This window comes from Rhinoderma darwinii, chromosome 8 (assembly GCF_050947455.1).
Source record: "Rhinoderma darwinii isolate aRhiDar2 chromosome 8, aRhiDar2.hap1, whole genome shotgun sequence".
Taxonomy (NCBI): Eukaryota; Metazoa; Chordata; class Amphibia; order Anura; family Rhinodermatidae; genus Rhinoderma; species Rhinoderma darwinii.
Window position 1 is genome coordinate 19,784,891 of NC_134694.1, and position 23,460 is coordinate 19,808,350.

A 23,460-nucleotide genomic window follows, 5' to 3' on the forward strand; every position below is an offset into this window, starting at 1 on the left:
CCAAATTGATTGCGCAATCGTATTCTCTATGAGGAGGTAACCCTTCGGAGGCCTCCTTAGAGAACACATCAGCGAAGTCCTGAACAAACTCATGTAGCGTGTTCATATCCTCAGGGGGAGAAATAGAATTAACAGAAAAACATGACGTCAAGCATTCATTTGGTAAGATCCACAGTATTCCAGTCAAACGTGGGATTATGCAACTGCAACCAGGGAAGGCCTAAAACCAAATCGGACAATAATCCCTGCATTAACAGTACAGAGCACTGCTCCACATGCATGGAGCCAACAAGGAGTTCAAAAACAGGGGTATGCTGTGTAAAATAACCATTAGCAAGAGGAGTGGAGTCGATACCCACTATCGGGACAGGTTTAGGCAAATCAATCAAAGGCATGGCTAGAGACATAGCAAATTCCACAGACATGATATTAGCAGAAGACCCTGCATCCACGAAGGCACTGCCGATAGCAGACCTACCACCAAAAGAGACCTGAAAGGGAAGCAAGACTTTATTACGTTTCATATTTACGGGAAATACCTGTGCGCCCAAGTGACCTCCCCGATGAGCACTTAGGCGCGGAAGTTTTCCGGCTGCTTGTTCCTACGCCTAGGACAGTTGTTCACTTGATGCTTGTCATCCCCACAGTAGAAGCAGAGACCATTCTTCCTGCGGAACCCTCTACGTTGTTGGGGGGACACGGAGGCCCCGAGTTGCATAGGTACCTCCGAGTCTACCAAGGAAGAACGAAGCAACGGAACCTCGGGAGGCATCATGGGGGAGTCAGAGGAGAAAACACTAAGACGTTCAAGTCGTCGTTCCCTGAGACGTCGGTCAAGTCGTACCGCTAAAGCCATAACCTGGTCTAGGGAGTTAGAAGAGGGATAACTAACTAGCAGGTCTTTCAGGGCGTTCGACAGACCCAACCTAAACTGTCACCTTAAGGCAGGGTCATTCCACCGAGAAGCTACGCACCACTTCCTAAAGTCAGAAAAATACTCCTCAACAGGTCTCTTACCCTGACGTAAGGTCACCAGCTGACTCTCGGCATAGGCAGTCTTGTCAGTCTCGTCGTAAATGAGTCCGAGAGCAGAAAAGAAAAGATCAACGGAGGAAAGTTCAGGGGCGTCAGGAGCCAAGGAGAAGGCCCATTCTTGAGACCCACCTGCTGGCTCTCAGAACCTGAGGACTGGGGCTTTAAGCGAAAATAGAGCCTACAACTCTCGCGAAAGGAGAGAAAAGTCTTCCGGTCCCCTGAGAACCGGTCAGGCAACTTGAGGTGGGGTTCAAGGGGTGAGGTGAGGGGCACTACCATGGTAGCATCAGGCTGGTTGACCCTCTGAGCCAGGGCCTGGACCTGTAGGGAGAGACCCTGCATTTGCTGAGCCAGGGTCTCAAGGGGGTAAATAGGGGTGTCAGGGACCAGGGTAGACTAAGTATATGGGCTTGTGATTATGTAATGACGGGGGTAGGGAAACAGACAAATGAGCCCTAATCTACCCGCCACTCAGTCCCTGCCTACTTGCAACGACCCGCCCTAGGCGACGGGGTACAACTGGGCGACGGTCCCTACGCTCAATAAGTGCACGACAGACAAACAGACAAGGGTACACAGAAGCAAGGGGAAAAGGGGCAGTTGCCCACGACAACACCTTGAGCAACAAGAGTAGTAAACAAGCCGAGACAAACCAGGAGTGTACGAGGTACCAAACGCAGAGCAGTAGAGTAGTCAGTAAGCCGGGGTCAAAATGAAGCAAGGACAAATAGTACAAGAAGCTGCAGCAGGGCCAGGAAACCAAACGAGAAGAATCACAGGCAAGGAGGAACAGGAAAGGCAGGTATAAATAGACAGAGGGCGGGAGCTAGCTCCGTCTGGCCAGGCTGTGATAGGTTCTCCCACTCCTAAGCCTGCCACCCTGAGTGGTGGAAGATGGAGTCCGTCTCACAGACATAGAAGCAGGTGCAGACTGATTATCTATGGGCGTTGACCCAGAAACTGTGCCTGGCAGATCCTTTACATCTACCTTAGTTATTAGACACCGGTCTTCTCCCAAATGGTTGTGGTATACTCTCAATAAATATGAGCGAGGAGGACATTCTCCACATGACGAATAGGTATAAGATGTATATCATAACTCACTTGAATAAACTGAGTAATACCTTCAGACACGGATTTCACGCAAAAAGAACAAAAATAGGGACACCGGGGGAAAACTTGGCAAAACGAGACGACTTTGTTAATATATGTTCATTGTTTTCACATTACCGGGGGCCATTATTTATTTCAACCATGTCAACAGTCTGGAAGATACTGCCATTAAAAATTAGGGTAAGCTTTTGGAGTCTGTGGTTATCACAATTTTATGTGTAAAGACATATCTCCTACATAACAACAAATTAATTTACCATCTAACATCACATCTCTTTCCTAAGTGTAACCACTTCTGGGAGGTGGAGCATTTCTACGTTGAAGCATTCTAGATTTTTGCAAAACCGGTCTCCTACAACATCGAGAGAAGAAGAGAACAAACTCTTTCGTTTTAACACCTGGCGAAGGGATCTGTTCAGTCTCAAAACGTGTTGTGGTCACATCATCTACAATCTAATTCAAAAAATCATTTCGGTTTCTGGCCTCTTCGACCTGAGCCGACTGCGTTAAAGATCACCAATGTGTTCTCTTGGTCACCGGTCACCAGTTGGTTTCTGGTTTTGTAGCAGCAACAATATATATTGAGACCTTATATTAGTGCTGTGAATCACCCATGGGAGTGCCCTTGTACTTTTTCCATTGCTCTATTGATTTTCATACCTTTAAAGACTAAGTTGGTACCACCTCGGTGGGATTTCAAGTACAATATCTACATTGATCAAAGGCAAGACACTTGAAGACATGAGTGACAACTTTGGAGATGTGTGTCAATGATCAGGTATATTTGAGGTTAGATTTTTTGTAAGATTTTGAGAGGCAACTTGTATAGTGTATGATGGAGAAGATAATGTAGAGAACATATAGATTTCCTTGATAACTTTTTGAAAGGGTAATTTGCCATAGACAATGTTGTCCGTCTTTTGCATTGGATAGGATACAGTCACAGATACATCCATAATGATAAACAAGTGACGGAAATTGGACAAACCGGTTGTGTGCCACTTCTATGTCTCGCTCTATCAGTTTTCGACTTATAATTATATTGTTTTCCTGAGAGCCACTATTTCTATGTGTCATGCATGGACTTCCACTGGAAAAAACAAGCTATATGTTCCACTGCCAGGAACTAAAATCAAACCTGTTTTTTCACTAAACAAGATATGTATATGACCGACACACACCATAGCATAATATAAATAGCCTTACAGGTTATGTACCATAGTATCGTCTATCCAAAAATTTGTAGAATGTACACACACATATACACTATATCCAAAACGTTTTTTTCAGCTTATACTTTAACTGTAATGTGTCACCAGGTGTGGTCTGAAGCGAGAACTGCTGATGTACATACACATCCATTTAGTTTATGGGCTCCATATATTCCATCTTTCTTAGAACCATGTATTTCATTCTTTTTGCAAATCAAAATCTTTATGTTGGAATGTTTTTCTTTCCAAGACTTTGTGCTCCCAATGCACTTTACTTGTCAAGAAAGTGCAAAATATTAATCTAATTGTTTACCGCATTTGGCACTGGGAGCTAAACATATGGTCTTTATATGAAATCAGCAACTTTTAAGTCAACTAGAAACCACAAAAATATATTTTTATCAAGTCTCAAACTTTTTGTTGCCAATTGATATCATAATACTGTTTTTATGTTGACAACGACACTAAATTGAAGTAAATGTTAATATTAGAATAATATTCCATAAAGTGATCTATAGCAACATATTGGAAGAACTTTATGGAGACATCAGGAAGTCACATGGGGGGTGGAGTTCGGGAGTTGATAAAAGCAAGTCTTTGTGGCTACTTCTTCACTGAAATAAGACCTAAAAGTGCTCTAAGTGGCAGGGCTATATGTACATACCTTCAAGATGCATGTTTTCCCAAGTAATAAATAGCACATTTCAATTTTGGTCATAGGTTACCTATATAATGAACCCAGAAATAACAATTTTCTATTTTATTTTTCTACCATTGTGCAAAATGCCTTTAGAGTCCCTCCTCAATAAAACTCTTGATAGGCTGATCTATATTAAAGACTAATTAAACCCATATTGTAATGATACATGAAGACAAACAATATCCTTATATAAATACAGTAGATCACTTCTTTGAGAAGACCACCAATGATCTAGATCACATTCTTGTGTGACAGGTTTTCCATTTTCTTTTTTACATTGGCTCTGATCTTTGAGAGGACCACTCCTCAAGAAAACCATTTTTCACTGCCATTTTGGGTGGTCACCTCAAAGAGCTTTCAATGTAAAAAAATAGAAGATATCTTAAAAAAAACAAAAACACCAATATGCAGAACCATGATGCACGGAGGTAGGGCACCACATTTAAACTTTATCCAAACCTGGAGGTCTACATTTTGTGACCTCGGAAAGCCAGTTACATTGTCTTCAGGGGGTACTCAGCAACATGTTCTAAGAAGGGTCAACATAAACTCTGAACTAAAGGTTGGCAAGTCTATAAGTTTATCTCAAGCCATGTCTAGATGCCAGCCTTATTGGGTACAATTCAAGCAGCCTATCTTGATCTCCCCTTCAGTTTTTCAATTTGAAGCTCAATATCTTCAACTTAATGCACTGTAGCTATGACAGATGTTAAGGTCAGCCATGGGAATTGAAATATTTGGAAACCAAAAAGATGTTGCCCTAAAAATATTTATAGCTTTTCTTTGTAACCTGTGCTGTAGTTTAGATCACGCTCTAAGATCATGGTTTATTTATAACCGATATATTTATGTTGCCCTGAGGCCTGTTTATGGCAGTATCCTATATACTTTATACGCTAGTATTTCACAAGCTTCTAGTTCACTATTCTCCTACATTAGACATTTGAAAATGCTGCTCTCATTGCTTTGAAGGAACCAGAAAGAGCTCAAGATACAAGCTAGAACCTTTCACTACATTTCTTAGTTGACTCCAAATTGACTTATTATTGTCCATCTGTTATACAGTATGTACTCCATGATAAAACATGTTCTCAAGAGTCTCCCTTCATTAGATATTTCTCACTGTTTTATGAAAGGGTACCATCCAAATGTCAAATTAGTTTCTGAACCTCTATATTTTGCTTGAATTGAATTCCCATGGGTATGAGGATGGCATTCCAACCTTCCTAAGTTTGTCCTCCATTTGCCCTTTTTGCCTCTTCACATAGAATGGACCTTCTGTAATATATTCTCTGGGTCGAATCCATAGTGAGGTCAACCATACCACTGTATTTGTCTCTGTTAGTATTGTGACTATCTTGCCGTCCTCCTGTGATTTATTGCATGAATTATATCTCTACATTGAGCAGGTGACACTGTTCGATGAAGTGCTTTTTGTAGCCTTTTAGCTTCTGAGCTATTGACCTGATACTCATTAACAATATGATCATGTTAGGCCATTATTGAGATGCTACTAAATAATGTCAGGAGAAGGCACAGCCAATGTGTATAGGTATCTTTAAGACCTCCATTTGAAAGACCCTGACCATTAAACCGAAGCACTGAATGGTTAAAACCTTTTTAATATGTAGCAGGATTCAACTCGATCTAGATGTTTGACATTGAAACCAGACCACAACCTATTTGTTTGCTTTTTCCATATCAGCAGCATGACATTTTGGCTACTTGTTTGGCCTTCATTGACTCTCTGAGATAGAACATGGCAAAAAGGGTCCAAACATGAAGCCAAAAGTAGTTATAGAAGATGGATCCCAGTACTGGGCTAAGTTGGAGGGATGCGTGCATGAGCTAGGGAGTGGAGTGCAAAAAGGGGAAAAATTCGGTAGCTTGTATAGAGCTAGTGGCCGCGTTAGATTGGTAAAAGATAGTTTTTGTAAAGAGCGTAGCTTAGAAGAATTGTTGGAGCATGAGCCCTGGGTGCCGGTAGATAGGAGGTCCACCAACAAGCCTTGGCCAAGGCATTCAGACACAAGGCTAGGGCAGCAAACTGATTCTTCACCTCATGTGTGGGAAAGCCTGGCAGAAATAAGCAACAGTCAGGGCTGTATATACAGTATTTGCTGCCCTATGCACTTTCTGGCGCTGCCCTCATGCCAACTCTCCATATTTATCATATCTTCCAATTAGCTAAATCCTAGATTAATCTTCTGCTCCTAGTGCCTACAACGTACAATGAACCTCATTCGCCTACAGTACAATAAAACTGCTCATTGGCTGACGTCAGTTCATGGTTCATCCCTACCATTGCTCCTCTTTCCTTTTTTCCCCTTCCTTTTTCTATTGATCAGAACCAATTGTTGCTCCCTCGTTCCCCCAATACAAATGTCTGACTGATGTCTCAGTAAATGAATAGTGGCTTGTGAGGTGCTTTTACCCTTACCCAACCCCAGTACCCTAGGCACTGGATTCCTTGTTGGGCATCTGGTCAACTTTTTACTGTGTACAATGAAGTGAATTGTCCTAAAAAATATTAACTACATTTGTAATCAATTTAAAAGCATTATATGCCCGCCATTCAAAAGAATGGGTTGGGCCTCTCTATTCTGGCTCGTAGATGGGTGCCCAGAGCGTGGGACCCCCCTCTATGATGTCTATATGGACAGGGCTTCATGAGACAACCGCTTTAAAAAAAAAAAATATTTGTGCTTTCTACTTAACTACTTTACTAGATTCTGACTGGGGCAACGATCAGGAATATATAGAGTTAAATCAAATGTGAAGCTGACAAAACCTGGGGCACACATGTGGATACACTGTACAGTAACTGTGTCCATCCTTACAATAACCGTCAGTTCTTTTTCATTCATTCCCAATCCAAAACTTTCTAACCAATGCACAGTATTTCTATGGACACCAAAAAAAATTTGCTTCCGACTATGTTAATAACAAAACCATCCTTTGTGTTGTAGTTATGTTGCGAACAGTTGCTCAATCTTTTTTTCCTCTCAAATTCTTCAGCCTGAGAAAAACATTTGGTGGGAATTGCTCTAATAGGCCATAAATCACTAGTACGTTCTGCTTGTCAGGCTCAACCTAAGCAGAGAGCTCGGGAAGATTTGCATTACCTAAAAAAAGTTTCATCTTCTATATTCAAGCTAGGGGGTTGCAGGGGCGGCAGATAGAAGTGAAAGGTGCCAAGTTCTCCGAAGTAAACATTACACCATCCCAGCTGTGAAAATCAATTTTACTTTTAAAGGCTGTGGACAACTTCGGGGGCATTTTTTTTTATTCACCTGCATGTATTTTTGGCTAAAAATAATTTTTGGAATTTGGTTTTATTAAAAATGATCAACCATTTGGCTTCTGCAGCTTATACGCATTATAGAACATAGCAGGCTGCAGAATGCATCAGGTGGCTTGTCTGAGGGTTCGATCTCCAGCGGCTCCTTCCTTCTACTGAGCGATCATCTAAGCTCAATTCTGATCAAATCAAAGTTGATCAACTTTGATTTCATCATAATTGGGTAGATGATCGCAAAAGGTGACAGATGGCAGCAAAAGGTCTCATGAAAGAACTTTGTGTGGGCTTCTTGCTCTTTAGCTGGTGTGGCGTAGTACATGCACCCGATAGGTATGGCACCTATTTCCTTATCTTATTGGTCAACCTCACTATAAAAGGTTCATCTCCTTCACTTCCCAACTTACCACTCCCTGAAGAAGCAACGCGAAACGCGCGTCGGAGGGTGAGGTGGGAGGACATCACGTTTACACGTATTATATTTATGGGTCAATATCCTTTTTTATCTATGTATCTGATACTATTGACCATGTTCACATTAGGATGACCATATCCATTTCATGTGCTCTGTACATGACTATTTTATTATGAATATTTAGAGTTATTACTCTGTACATGATCATTTTATTATGAATATTTAGAGTCTTTACTCTGTCCCATATGTTCAGTGTATCTGACATTACTTGTTTCACGCTCATTATATTGTACTCACTGCCATTTGATAGCTACTCATATACTTTGGCAACTTTCATTGTTTACGCATGTAATGTCCCTCAGGTAATTTTATTTCTGTCTTGTGTATATCTCTTTTTATTGTGGGCTGTCTCAACCAAGTTATTTAATAAAGTTTTTGTACCTTCGTAATTGATGCCCTGTGTGGTATATTGGTATTTATGGTGCTAATCGCAGAGGACCTCCCTCGTGGATTTCTAAATAATCCCTCACTAGTCTCTCAATTTCTGTGATGGGCCTCCATCCACAAGTAAATGTAAGAATTATTAGTACAATCCTTTACATGCGATCTTAAAGATAATGGGAAGCCGTGATATTCTCTGATCGAAACGCTTGTCTCATTAGATGACTGCTGTGGGTCCATCTTCAGAATCTGCCGCCAGGCATACATTTCCTCTGAATGGCCGACCATGAAATACATGGATGGGATGTGTCCACCAGAGGAAGCGCTGTTCATGGTGGGTGGCTCTGCACACAGGGGACCCACCGCTATGATGTCTATATGACCTAATAGGGTGAATGGAAAGGATTTTCTTCATGAGTCAACCCCTTTAATGGGAAAATGGCCTCTTAACTAGATACATATATTGCACATTTGGTATATGCGCCTCAATGTGGACACTATTTCATGTTTGAATTAACGCAGAAGGCTAAAGCCACCCTGCTTGTTGTCCTTCATGCCCTTCTCAAAGCTGGCAGAACTAAATACTTACCAAGAAAACCATGCTCCACTACTGGAAAGAGGTGGCCATATTCCCTTCTCGGGCCATGGCAGCAGGGGTGCTTTCTGTTGAATAATGAGTAGCGGTGCCAGTTTCTGGAGGAGTATGGAGATCCAATGGTCACCCAATGCCTACTACATTTGTTTCTAATAAATAGGGCACAAGAATTTATATGATGCAGCTTTATTTCTCTGACTTCTATACAGGGGAAGAGGAAGGATAAATCTCCTGGGGGCAACTTGAGGTGCCCATTAGATTGTGAATTTAGACCCAGAGCAGTCATGCTTTGTAGTAAAGAAACTGACGTGCTGCTCACTGTGATGCTGCATGATCTTCACATACTCATACAGTAGATTGTTTGTTCAGGATTAGAAAAACATAGCTGCTTTTTCGAAAAACAGCGCCACTTCTGTCAATGGGCTGTGTCTGGTATTGCAGCTCAGCACCATTATAGTGAATTGTGCCGAGCTGCAATACCCCACACAACCTGTGGACAGGCGTGTCACTGTTTTTGGAAGAAAGCAGCCAATCGCACTTTAAAGCACAACAGATGTTCAGGAGGTTGTCGGAACAGGGCAATGTTCTGAGGTGCTAAAAGGTCAATAAAATAATAATTTAATGAAGTAATATGATTTCATATCTACTCCCAGAAGTAAAAAAAATGTGCAAAAAAATATTACATGCCCACATACATCGAGAACTATCAACAGTCTGCAGTTTCTACATGTATGAGCCCAATAAAAAAACGTCCCATAAAACGGAGTGCATGTCACTTCTTGAGTTGTTTTTGGAGCCGTTTTTCGTTGGGTCATATATTCTGTTGACACAATGAAAAACGGCTCCAAAACGACTCAAGAAGTGATATGCCTTTCTTTTTAAGGGGAGTTTTACTACGCACCGTTTTTCAAACAGAAACAAAAATGTCTGAATGAAACGCCGTTTTTCCCATTGGAATCAATGAGTACATGTTTGGAGGCGTTCATTTTCCATATTTTCAGCCATTTTTCAAGGCATTTACACCCCAAAAAATGCCTGAAAATAAGCCGTGGGAACATACCCTAAGAGTTATGGATATACAAAGCTCTGGATACGCAGCTGATGTTACTGGAGGCGAGATTTACTGGCGGTTACAAAGATTGCTATATAATTTAAGCCAATATGCTTTTAAGCCGCACTGAAATATTTGCAAGCCTTTCAGAAGCTTTCGAACTGTTAATGCAAAGTAATGAGACGCTGTGCTGTATGTACGAGGAATGTAGATGTGGATCTGTGGGCGAAATGGTCTAGAAACTGGTAATGAGGCATCGGCCAAAAAGTAATTGATCAGCTAGTATAGGAAATCAGCAGTTTGCAATTCATGATTTCCTGGAGGGGATATTACCTAGTAAAACAAGTACTATAAAGAACTTGGCAGCTACTGCCCAACCATGGAATATAGGAACACTTCCCAAACACCTATCACACAAGACTGATGCAGGGGACGTGAAAGGGAATGTACTAATTAAAACCACTAATGAAAACATATTCTTTTTTTCTAATCTGTTTGTATTTTTTTAGTTGTAGATTTTTTTAAATTCTTATTTCTGTGCATGACAATGAGTCAACCATCTTGCCTGAGCTACTTTTAAAGGGGCTGACCGGTCACGGGATGTTTTTTCATACTGATGATCTATTCACAGGATAGGTCATCAGTATATGATTGTTGGGGGTCCGAGACCCGGACCACGCACCGATCAGCTCTTCTGGCTGCTTCTGGGCACCGGTTGTCATGCACTTTATGTAGTCTTCGGTGCCAGAAGCAGAAGGCTTTGTACACTGTATAGCGGTCATGCTGCAGAACTACAACTCTGCTCCTATTCACTTGAAGCCGGAACAGCTAATCAGTGTGGGGTAAGGGTGTCGGACCCCCACCGATCATATACTGATGACCTATTCTGTGGATAGGTCATCAGTGTGAAAAAACATCCCTTGCCCGGACAACCCCTTTAACATCATTTACGGATATGCTTTACAGCAGCCACATCAACAATAAGATACAATAGTTTGGAGATGACCCATTGATTTATATTGGAGAGTGCTGTGGGCATGCTCCTGTACATAGGTTATTGTGCAGGGAGAGGGAGGAGGGGAGGAGTGTCCATCACCTATTGTAAATGGTGGATCCTGTGTTATCTGTATAGAGGTGTTATCTGTCATTGTAATCCTGCGTGTGATGATAATGAGATAACTGCTAAGAAGTGATCGCTACGGAACAGGAAGGGTCAGTCTATTATGAATGGTGGATCATGTGTTATATGTATAGAGGTGTTATACCTGTCATTGTAATCTTGCCTGTGATGATAATGAGATAACTGCTGAGAAGTGATCTCTACAGAACAGGAAGGGTCAATCTATTATGAATGGTGGATCCTGTGTTATCTATATAGAGGTGTTACCTGTCATTGTAATCCTGCCTGTGATGATAATGAGATGACTGCTGAGAAGTGATCTCTACAGAACAGGAAGGATCAGTCTATTATGAGGCCCAGTGGCCAGTGTGGAAACTGCAAGATTTTGGGGTATATTTTTAAATATAGATAATGACATAGAAAATAAAAAAAACATCATTAAAAAAAATCGTAAAAAATATGTTTAACATAAAAACTTGACTAAAACAATAGGTCATTTTCTGAAGATACATTCCCTTTCAGTAAATGGATGCAAAACCATATTATGTAGAAGTCAAGACTCTCTGTTAAAACACAGCAGGCGGAAAAAAACTCAACCGCAACTATAACCGGCTCAATGGAAAAGCAACTGTGGGAACTGAAGGCCACCATTTCTAAATTTGTTTCTAATACGCAGAATATACCACCGCATCACTAAGACCTGAATACTGATTTATCAGGGATTTTGCTCGGTATAATCTAAAGGGTCTCCATAGACATGGCACTGTATATGGATCTATACTGTGTAATATCTGGGTAAAATAGCATAAGAATTAGTTACTGGCATTTGCCAACACACCTGATATTAAAAATCGAATAAAAACTAATAGATTGGGTTATTTTGGGCCACAAATTGCAATAATGTGCAAAATGCCCAATAATGTCGCAATTATATAAGGGTGTTTGGCTAGAGTTCTCCCTTGGCACAGTTTCACTGGGTTGAAAATAATCCTAAAAAGGTTGAATTTATTTCAACATTCCAATCTGGATATAGTTAACAGTGTCAACAATATCAAGACCGTGGCATTGACCTTGACATATATATGTAGAATATTTGTCTCTTATGTCCTCAGTACTACCGAACCCTTCAGAAATGAATGTCAGGATGTTCTGTTTCCTACAATCTGCTAAGTTGATTTGGTAGCATTGTTGTATGAGCCGGGCACTTCTACAATGACTTTTATTGTGTTGTAAGTGGGTGTCTTAGATGTCCTTGGTTTGCTCTTGAGATGTAATTGAGACCCTGTAAATTTGCGGTCTTCGTCGAGAGGCTCTGTGTTTTTGTCCATAAATAATATGAATATTAGGAATAAAACAAAGCTTCACACTTTTACTGCCATTTGTATTCATTTGTGAAACGCACTGCAGGTTTCTCGCTACGCAATTTATCATAAGAGACAGAATCAGTCTTTATCATAGGAAAATTGGTTTGCAAGATTTTTCTTATTAGAGCGGAAGATATTTTTGTATTTGTTACCTAGATAAGCCGCCTATAGATGTAAAGATAATTACTAATGATACAATCCTACAGGAAGGTACAAACACCAACCCCATCAAAAAAAGCTCTTATTAAAATAGCTCTGGGCCGAGCTAAGGACCACCCTTCATCTGCCCATGCCATTGACCAGAATTCCCATATTGAAATGGCGCCAGTAAAACCCAATAATTTAGGGAAAAAAGAGGCAGGACTGTCCTGTATATATCTAGGTGATACTACTTTAACAGGTACCATCAAATTCAGTTTTATAAGGTCTAAACTGACTTGGTTTCTTTCCACCATATATTAATGACCTCAAGGTATGAAGGTCACCTTGAAAATATTGGGGTTCTTTAAAAAAAATTGCCTTTATTCTTCATAGTCAGGAATGTAGACCTCAGGGGTGTGCACAGAGGAGAGGAGTCATTCACTTTGAGATACTATGAGGCTCACTTGAGACTTTGTTTTCTTCAAAAATGATACTCTCGAGAAACTTAGTCTTGACTGGGAGAGGGTAATGCAGGACTTAATCTATCTCCTATTATATTCATCTACCAGGCTCGTAGCTATAGGAGGTGCAGAGGTAGCATTAGCTCCTGAGCCTGGTGCCTAAGGAGGACCAAAGACCCTCTCTCACATAAGAAGATACCAGTATTATAAATGGTGCATGGAAGGTGTGGGACTCTAGTATAGATTTTTGCATTGGGGCCCAGAAGCTTCACGTTACGCCTCTACCACCTACAATGTGCCTTATAAATACTTTTCTATAATACTGTAATGGAACAACAAATCCATCATCAATTTAAGTACATTTAATGGGATTTTAAAATATGTTGTAGCCCCTGGTAATTTTGCACCAATATATTTACAGTGACTCTCAGGAAATTCGTAGCCTTACATAAAATATGTTGCAGTCCTAAAATTTGTGGAAAATCAAGATATTTATGGCTATTCTTAAGTAACTGTTTCATGTAATCAGGTTTATGATGCCTGTTGAGTAGTCCGGCCTGTCTGACTACATATGACCATAAAACTGGTTTCTCCTTCTTGAAAAACTTGAAGTATAGCCAAGCTTGAAAGTATTTTTACATTATGTAAAGTAAGTCAACTGGGTTGGGTCAACTATTTTGTAACATTCTTTAACTCCTTAACGACCGCCCACCGTCTTTTGGCGGCAGGCGGTGCAGGTCTACAGCAACGTCTTTTGGCGTCGCTGTAGATTAGGCTGTTAAGTGCTCCTGTGAGCGCTCACCCTCTAAGCAGGAGATGTAACTAACAGCTCCTGATCTTAGAGCAGCCTGCCGAATACAGCTGGGGTCCGAAAACATTTGGACCCCAGCTGTTTAAACCTTTGATCGCCGCGGTCCGTGACAGTGGCAAGATCAAAGGGAACTCCCCGCTTTGATCTCGTCATCGGAAACCCGGTGACGTGATCAAACACCGGGGAATCCCTCTGCAGTCAGCCCTGGGGACCTATAAAGGGCTGTCTGTTCAGTTTGCCTGCTGTTCGGGCACGCTATGTGATGCCCTAACAGCAGCCTGTGTCATAGTGACATAGTATGATGTACTAGCATACAGGAGTATGCTAATACATTACAAGTAAAAAATAAAGTTATAAATAAAGTTATCCCTTAATGGGATTTAAAAAAAAGTAACAAAAAAAATGGAATTATAAAAAAAAAAGTTATTATTTTGCATAAAATATATTTTATTGCCCCATCACTAAATAAAAACAAAAAACCTACACATATTAGATATCTAAACGACGGTAATAACCTGGAGAATTGATCTAACAGGTTATTTAGCGTGAAACCTGAACGGGATAAAAAATAAACAAGAAAAACGATGCCGAGAATTGCTTTTTCTTATATTCACGCTGTAATTTTTTTTTTTACCTCCAAACTATGAAAAAAAATAATACAATTTCTCATACAGCCATGTCAATGAAAAAATAAAAAAGTTCTGGCTGCTGAAATGCAGAGAGGTAAACACTGAAAAATGTAGCTGGTCATTAAGACCCTTTTCAGGCCCGTTCATTAAGGGGTTAAGGAACAAATAAAGAGGACATGGTATTTGGCAATGTGCACAAAACCCTTTAGCGCTCAATGGTGAACTGGTAATTTTGAATTCCTGTCACAACCCTCGGGTTGTTCTGTGTCGGGGACTCCAAGTTAGGCTCTGTTCACACTGGTGCTTAAGTTAATTTTCAACAGTTTTCAGCTGCCCTGATAGGCAAAACGCATGGCCTTCTGCACTATTCTGCACTTGACTGGGGTTCCTTGGGCCCACCAGAGGAATTGATTCTAAGGGACCATCCTCTGACTATACAGAACATGTGCATGTCCACTTTTACTATATTGTGCACACAGGTCATATTATCAATGAGATCAAATAGGCAATTTGTGAATTAACTTATAAGATATATACCCTAGTGGTAAGTGATATGCTCCAACGTCAGCTCCAAATGGACTTATCTTCTGCTGGATCTTTGGAACCCTGTTGTATTGTTTCAAAGCATTTGCCCACCGGAGGATCCTTTGGTACTCTGGTGGGCCAGTCCGACCCTGGTACTAGCCTGCTCAGCAAGAAGAATAGAAACCTGACATTATAAATCAATGAGATCCATTACAAAACGGATCTACCATATTTAAAAATAGAAGCCATGACAAGCCTTATGGGGATCTCAGTAGCGATCAAAGGGTTTCATTGTCATATTAACATGTTTGTCCTCTGTACCACCGACTCAGAGATAATTATCACTCAGTTGAGTTTCATATAAGACCCAAATTCACCACTAAATCCCGCCATACATTGAACCAAACTCCAGGCTATTAGGACGACATCAAGTAGATTTCAAGCACCCAACAACCTAAAGTGATTTACAAGATGTCAAACAATCATGTTAAAATTAATTGACCCTATATATATATATATATATATATATATATATATATATATATATATATATAGATATATATGTGTGTGTGTGTGTGTTTTTTTTTTTTTATAGATAATGGAAAGCTCCGGCTCTCACTGGACTCTGGTCTGAGAGTGTGAAGGTCTCTCACCAACCATGGATGTAGGGGATACATCTTATTGTATATTCTCAGAATGTCACAAAATAATTTTCTCTTTTATGGAACCTTAGAATGTTTTTTGTATATTCTTTGTTGGGTATTTTAATATGAAATAATTATTTTTGTTTGTTTGGTCCAGTGCACAATATTATAATCAATGATTTTACAAAAAGAAGAAAAAATGTAGGAAAGATTTTGAGATGATGGAACTTTAATTTCCTCTTTTTAAAACATCATAACAATTAGTAAAGGTTAAAATTGTTGTTGTCCACTATTAAAGTGAGCCTCCACCTTTGGTTCTACTACACTTTCATTTTCTTCCAAAATCAAGTGCTTGAATGTATTCAGTAAGTGGCACTTAGTGTATTCTGCGAGCTATACTACTCCAGGTTCGCTAGCAAGTACTTGACTCGTTTTCTTCCTGTCTGGGTGACCACCCTTTCACCACATGTAGCTACAAGCACTGTAGTGGTCCCACAAATTTCTACCTGCTATAATAATACATTCACATACACAAACTAGTGTTAGGTTCATCACACTCAGGCGACCGGAAGCTTGAGACTACTCAATAAACCATGCGGCTTTAGAAAAAAAATCATGCAAATCTATGAAACAGATATATAGTAAAAGAATCTTTAATTTTGGGATATATTCGATGGTGTGGTGTACAATCAAGAGTAGAATTTCTAAGAAATAAGGACCTTTATAACATCAAAGAATCACCAATAAATGCATTTTATGGTCCTGCAATTTGAGCCCAAGGTGGTTTGTAGGTGTCACGTCCAAACTTCTGGAAGAAGAACAGTGACAACTGTTCTGAGCTTACTTCATGGTCAAAACAGTGATAGTCAATTTTTCGGTCTGTGTTTCCTGTCCCCATTAAGAAGTAACAATGTGGATTTCATTCTTATTGCATGGTCTGAAGCTGGAATTGTGTCGGGGCTAGCAGATGCTGGACCATCTCCATGCTCTTCTGGAGACCTGTGTGGTCACCTCTAATAGTAGACAATTACTGATGACATCACCAGCACTTCCTATCCCCTAAATTTTTATAGATTGTTGTCATACCCAAGCACTGGGGTTAGAGTATTAATTACATCAGTTTTTGTTCTGTAGGTGAGGTCAGAAAGAGTCACAGTCTCAACTTTCTTAAAATGCCCATACTCATTAGATGAACCCTGTCCGAATGCTTCGATTTTGTCATGATCGGCCGACTAATGTGTATATAGAGGTCTCCCAAGTGGGGGAAAAGAAGGATCGAACATGTTGGATTTCAAGATCTTAGGTGTATTACCACAGTTACTGTAGTCTATGACAGGATAGTTGTATAGAAAACAGGATTTAATGGTCAATACTATTAATATATTACTATAGCGCAATTCCGTACTTACATTTAATTCATTCTGCACATTATTCAATTCCAAATGAACCTTTGTATTCTTGGAAACAGCTGATCCAGGAAGGGTCTTGTAACTAAACATTCACATAACTATAGTAATGTGAGCTAATCGTCCATCAAAAGGTATTAGATTGTAATTACAGACCTTGAGGTCAGCGATCATTTTTCTTTCATGGGTTACGTAAATGCTTCCTCATAATGTTGATGAAACATTTATTTAGAAATGGGCCATGTAAGTCTACGAGGAGAAGTAGGTCATTTCTGATATGTGATTCCAACAACATGGGAATGAATGGGTGACTCTACGTAACAGGGAAGCTGTACATATCATAATAGTGCGGTCCTGCTGGGGACATTTTGAGTCTAAGAATGGAGGGTCGGTAGTATTAGTTATTCAGAGATTTATATCATTTGGACTTTATGGTTTTGGTTAGAACTCTGCAGCGACATTTGGTCGTCTGCGAGTCTGCTGTGCGTAGCCCCAATGTTGACTATGAGAAAAAAAGTGTGAACCCCCATATTAAAAAATTGCAGTTGTGAGCCGCAACTTTACCGTGAAACACGGGCATCCAAAGGTTGCTGTGAAGCCCTAAAGGCCCTTTTACATTGGCCAATTATTGGGCAAATGAGCGTTCGAAGAAACAGGGCAACGATCAGCCGATGAACGCGCAAACATTCTAGGAGGGCCATATCTCCCTGTTGTGTAAACAGGGAGACGCGCTGCCGACATGATAGAAATGTATGGGGACGAGCGATTGTAGTAACGAGGACTCGTCCCCATACTAGCTCCTTGTGAAAGGAGGAAATGAACGCCGATCCATGAAATGTGCCTATGTAAAAGTACCTTAAGGCAGTTTTTGGCTCAGATTTTTTTAGCCGAACACAGGAGTGGACCAAAAACTAAGATAATAGATTAGGTTTACCTGCAGTCTTATGGAAAGCTCAAATAACAATTGGTCCAAAAGACAAACTCAGTATTGGGTCTTAGTAATGTCAATATTAGGAGGTAAGTAAAACTGGAATACCCCTTTAAAGGGGTTATGTGGGGACCAAAAATTATTAGCAGTGTAGTCACTGCAGTATGTGGGTACACCCGCTAATATACATTCCGGTCCCCCGTCCTTCTGAGACTAGTTGCACAGCCTTCTTTGATGACGATACGACTCTTCATCATGTGACTGTTCCCGCTGTACTCCATGTACAAGCAGGAGCACTAGTACAGCGAGTACATAAAATACAGCGGGGGCGGTCACATGACAAAGAGTCGTATCATCATCATCATCATCATCATCAAAGAAGGCTGTGCACCTAGTCCCATAATCAGCGTGACGGGGGACCGGAATGTATATTAGTGATACTGGATTATCACAATAGGAATATTACACTAGTTCCGTTTGTCCAGCATTAGGTCTGCACTATACAATTATTATTCCGTATTGTTTGACCACAATGATAGAATTTGCTAAATGGGATTAGTTAGATACTAGATAATAATAGAGTCTGAAATAAACCCACCAGAAGACGTAATTAATCACCCGCATTGTATCTCAACTATTTATGGTATATCTAATGTATCCGGGCATTCACAGGTGATTCCATAATTATGAAAATAAAGCTCTATAGGAAAAATATAGGAAACGGACACTTTAAAAGCTCTGAAATGTATTACATTAAAGAAAAAAGTAAAAGAGAGGCACTTTAAACTGTCTGGTTCTAGGTCTAGCTACATAGTTCTGCAACGTTCTGATATAATTTGTATTTCAATTTCTGACTATTTTCAAGATCTCTGCTAGCTGTCAGGGAATAGGAACACTCTTGTTTACATCCAAAGGCTGAAAAGTCATACAGACCTAATGCTTCTCATAGTTGAGAGTTTGCTACAATTGTATCCAGTCTAGGCAATTCTCTGTGAGCAAAATATAACCAGCAGCAGAAATTTCTCTCTTGTCCTGATCATTTGCTACAATGTATCAGTGCAGGTAAAATGTATCAGTCTAGAGTTCAGACTGATTATATCACAGAGGATCGTTTAGATGGGATACATTGCAGAAAACTCTGAGCTGTGAGACGTATTAGGTCTGTATGGTTTTTAGATGCAAACGGCATTGTTCCCATTTTCCAAAAGCAAGCAGAGATCTTGAGAATAGTAGAGAAGTTGATACACAAAAAATATTAGAAAGTTGTAGAGCTGTTCATTCTACAATAGTTAATCTGTATCTAGTTGTATAAAACCGGAAAATCGCTTTAAAGAGGCTCGTCCCTAGTTTAGTAATGCCCAAACTCCTAGTTAATCTAATAGGCGCTGCCACACTGATAATACTAGTGCAAATTGTGTCCCAAAAAGTTTATTGTTTTAGAAGTTATGAGCTTTTTTCTAAATATGCAAATGAGGCTATACTAGACAACTGGGAGGTAACAGCAGCGATTCTCCTGAGGCGGAGCTTCCTCACAGCCTCTGACGCTGTCCTATCAGCATGAAGCTGCTTCACACAGTGAGAGACTGAGGCTGGAGGGAGGGAGCACTTCAATCAGCCATATCTTGGGCTGTTGCCCTCCTAGAACAGTGGTTCTGGTTGCATATGAAAGGTGTTCACATATCGCAGTTCTAGCTGTGAAACAACCAGAGGTATCGCCAGTTAAAAAAACCACAGTCGGGACTGGAAGCTGTATACGCTGTGTTGCTGGGCTGGGAAGAGGAGAACTGTATGATGCTGATTGGACAGCGTCATACAGAAAACATTACACCGCCTAGAGTGAAAAGAACGAGTCACCTCCCATTTGGCAATTATAGCCAAATTAGTATATTTAGAGAAATGCTCATAACTTTGCAAATAATAAGTTTCTGAAAAAAAAATCACACTGTAGTTATCAGCATCATAGCGCCTATAAGATTCGTTAGGAGATAGGGAATTAATAAACTGGTGACAGATCCTCTTTAAGGCCATTATAGAGATTGGATAGCTGACAGGTGACGGTTGAAGTGTTATTCGCCAGTCAATTATCAGCCTGGACTTCTAGAATAACATGAACATTCACTCAGCCAAAATGAGCGCGGTTCTAGTATATCAACGCCCTGTCATTGCTTGTTTACAGGGTCTCTACTGGTCAGAGGGATCAAGCTTCAAGTGGATCAGAATTGCAGGGCAAGCATCCAAAATCCTGAAAGTGACAGCAGCCATGTTTATTTCGGATAAGCAGGGGTGGAGCTATATGGGAAGCAGCAGCCGCACGTGTGCCCTGTTGCCTCAGGGGGGCCCAAAGACGCCTTTACCACATAAGAAGACACCACTATTATAAACGGCACATGGTAGGTGGGGGCCCTGTAACAGATTTTACACTGGTACCATGGAGCTTATGCCTCGGCAGATAGAAAACCTATTAAGTGATTGATATTTATGCAATTATCCTAAAATCATCTCTAAATGTTGCAGCCAAAAAATTACAGCGGAGACTGGACATTGGGAGTTTTTTATTCCAGTGTTTTAGACTGCAAGTATTTCTGTCTTTGCAAATCACATTCTATGTTCCTTCCTTACACTCAAGCATTCAAAGGTACAAAATGAACAGCAGCGTTTACAGATGGAGTAGAGTATATTACCGCAAGGGTGCACCATGGCTAAGTGGAGAATCAATGCTATATCATGACAGGTGCTATATCATGACAGGTGAGCTCAGCTATGTACTATGTTCTATGTAATAAGATATATAAAATATATAATGTAAGTAGCCATATACCACCCACCGCAATAGCCTGCTGTGATGGAACACACGGACCGACACGTTACATTGAAGCTGCAGTTTGGAGTCTAGGATAGTAGGGAATTGCACTGTGAGAAATTATTGAATGCAATGTTATTATTATTATTATTATTAGACCTGTTATGCTGTTTTTATGACAGCGCTCGTATTATCTCCAACCACAGCAAATACAGGAATAAATGGCGTCTGTATTCTTCTAATTAAGAGAGCATTTCTTTGATGCCAGCTCTCCATGCTCCAGTCATAAATGAACTTTCCTTTACCTGGGGCAAAGATTTTGTTTCTTGTCTTAGCCCTGGATCTAAATACCCTGACCAAGGCAGAATGGCTTATGGTTGTCCCGCCTGGCACCCGGCACCTGAGGCACATACTCCATCAGCCCCTTTCCCCCAGCTATGCCCCAAGGTTAAAGAAGTGATCTCTATAATACTATTATATAAGACAGCTTCTGATAATACAATTCCCAAATATAAGAGTTAAAATGGATTTCCCTTTATATGACATATTGATAATATATGCCAAACAGTTAAATTGGTCGGATACCCAACGATCCCTAAAACATGGTTGCCCACTGCCCACGAACTCTGAATCTGTATTAAAGTCAATAGATGGTATGGGAGATAGTGAGAATGCCTAGTGGGGATTGACTGCTCCTACATGGATATGTCTCCACTATACACAGGGACAAGGCAGTCCGTTGTCAGAATGATGGGGGCACCAGGGGCCAGGTCCCAATTAATCTTATATAGTAGATAAGCCATAAAGTCTTTAGTGGAAAAACTCCTTTGAAGAGCTTCACTTTAACTTATTGTTGATGGCTGTGAAGTGTGAATGCCAATGTAGAGTTGTAACTAACTACGCTTTTCTTCACCCAGAGCAAGATTCAGTCCATTACCCTGTATCTAAATAGACTGGCTTGTTTATATGAGCCCCCCCCTGGCACTTAGCCCTGAGGCACATCCCCTGCCAACCCACAGCTACGCCCCTGGCCAATGGTTTTCCTAAGTCTTGAACTAGACAACGTAATTCTGGGCACCCTGTCTATAAGCTTGTCATACCCTAAAAGGGCACAGCACCAGAGAACCCCTTTAATAACACTGATGGCGATGACAACGAATAACATCACAATATAATAAGCTTTAGGCACAAAGTCAAAATAATATCCAAACCTGGTGGGAATATTAAGATTTATGTGAAATACGTGCCTCAATCTACAACCTACTTATCCAAGACTGATTTAAGCCACGAGCAGGCCAGACAGCCCTCAGCGGGAATTCTGTCAAACCTCCAGCTCTCCATATACTACATTTAAAAAAAATTCTACATATAAAAGAAATACAAAAATAATTCCAACAGATGAACACATGAAATACCCTTATTTGTGCAGAATTAACAAACGGTACGAGATTCTCGGCATATCAAATAATGCTTATAATGCCTATAATAATCTCTATTATTAATACTTTTATTATTATTATTATTATTATAATTTTTTATCATGATGCCATAGCACAATTACAGGTAGTGAGTGTAATAGAGACACATACAAAAAGTGGCAAAGGAGATACAGGTACAAGAAGTTGATGGAAAACTTAAAATTGTGGCAAATATATGCGCACGATCACAACAATTTTTTTTAGCTTTTGTTAAAAAAAATATTACTGCCATTCTTTAGAAATATGGACATGGCTAAAGATAAATATTTCACACTACGGTGAAGCTAGAAGTACAAATCCAGCAAGGATCTGTATCATAAGGTCCTATAAGCACTCCATGTGCCCATGAGGCGCCATATTGTTCCCTAGAACCAAGGTATTTAGAGGAGGATACCATTGTAGTATGGCATGCGATGGAGCATGCCACGTAAGAAATCCAGGTACAGTATGGTCACATTGCAGTCTATGGGCACCATATTATGGTTCTGTACAACATGCATACGTAATATAGCCATGTGCATGGGCACTGACTTCTACCTTGATAATGTAATACATGACCGACATCTAAGGCTTGGCTTCACCCACTTCCGTGTTATAGCATTAACACCAAGACACGGGCAACATTATTCCGATTCGCCCTATGAAACTTTTCATAAAGGTTTCCAATGTTGTTGGGACATTTGCACAGGTAAAATACAGCCAATGTGAGAACACCTACAGGAGGATCCTATCTCAGAGTCCCACAGCTGGTTAAAAAAACCTGATATCCCCCCTTCCCCCGAGCAACACTGGATATTTGCCTATACAGTACAAGCTGTAACAGCATGGGACAGAAAACTCTCATCATCCGGATATATTTGTTAGAAACAAATGGGATATTGGTGCACGTAATATAATAGACACAAGTGCCTCCACGGCATTGTCATCCAACTTTCCCAGGCTCCTTAATGGTTTATCTGTCTACTATAATATTATAACAGGTTATGCATCACCACATATCGAGGCAGATTTGCCATTCAGGAATCTGGAAAAGATGTAGAACATTATTTTGATTTTCACCCAACTTTTCCAGAAATAGATATAACTAAAAACAACTTAAGAGGTTTCTTTTTAATGGTGATTTTTCATGATTTTGGAGTCATTTTTCCTTTTTTTTATTCCTTAAACCATATGATAAATCATAAATGAGGGTATTTCTTAAATAGTTTTTCCGTTTTTCAATAGAAGTTCAGTTTATAATGATGTATGTACTTAAATATTTATTCTGCTAAAACCCTGTTTAGATGGTAAACTG

At 40.2% G+C, this 23,460-nt stretch overlaps 1 protein-coding gene and 1 long non-coding RNA gene across 2 annotated transcripts in view; one reads left to right on the forward strand and one right to left on the reverse strand.

The window, feature by feature from the left end:
- The window catches only part of LOC142658622 (uncharacterized), a 35,572-nt gene extending 15,300 nt beyond the window's left edge, over positions 1-20,272 (forward strand). The window contains exon 3 of the long non-coding RNA XR_012850132.1: positions 20,065-20,272. This is a non-coding gene — a long non-coding RNA (uncharacterized LOC142658622). The remainder of the gene's footprint in view (positions 1-20,064) is intronic.
- AVPR2 (arginine vasopressin receptor 2) overlaps positions 1-23,460 on the reverse strand; it is a 66,203-nt gene that overhangs the window by 41,597 nt on the left and 1,146 nt on the right. The gene's annotated exons all lie outside the window — the stretch shown is intronic.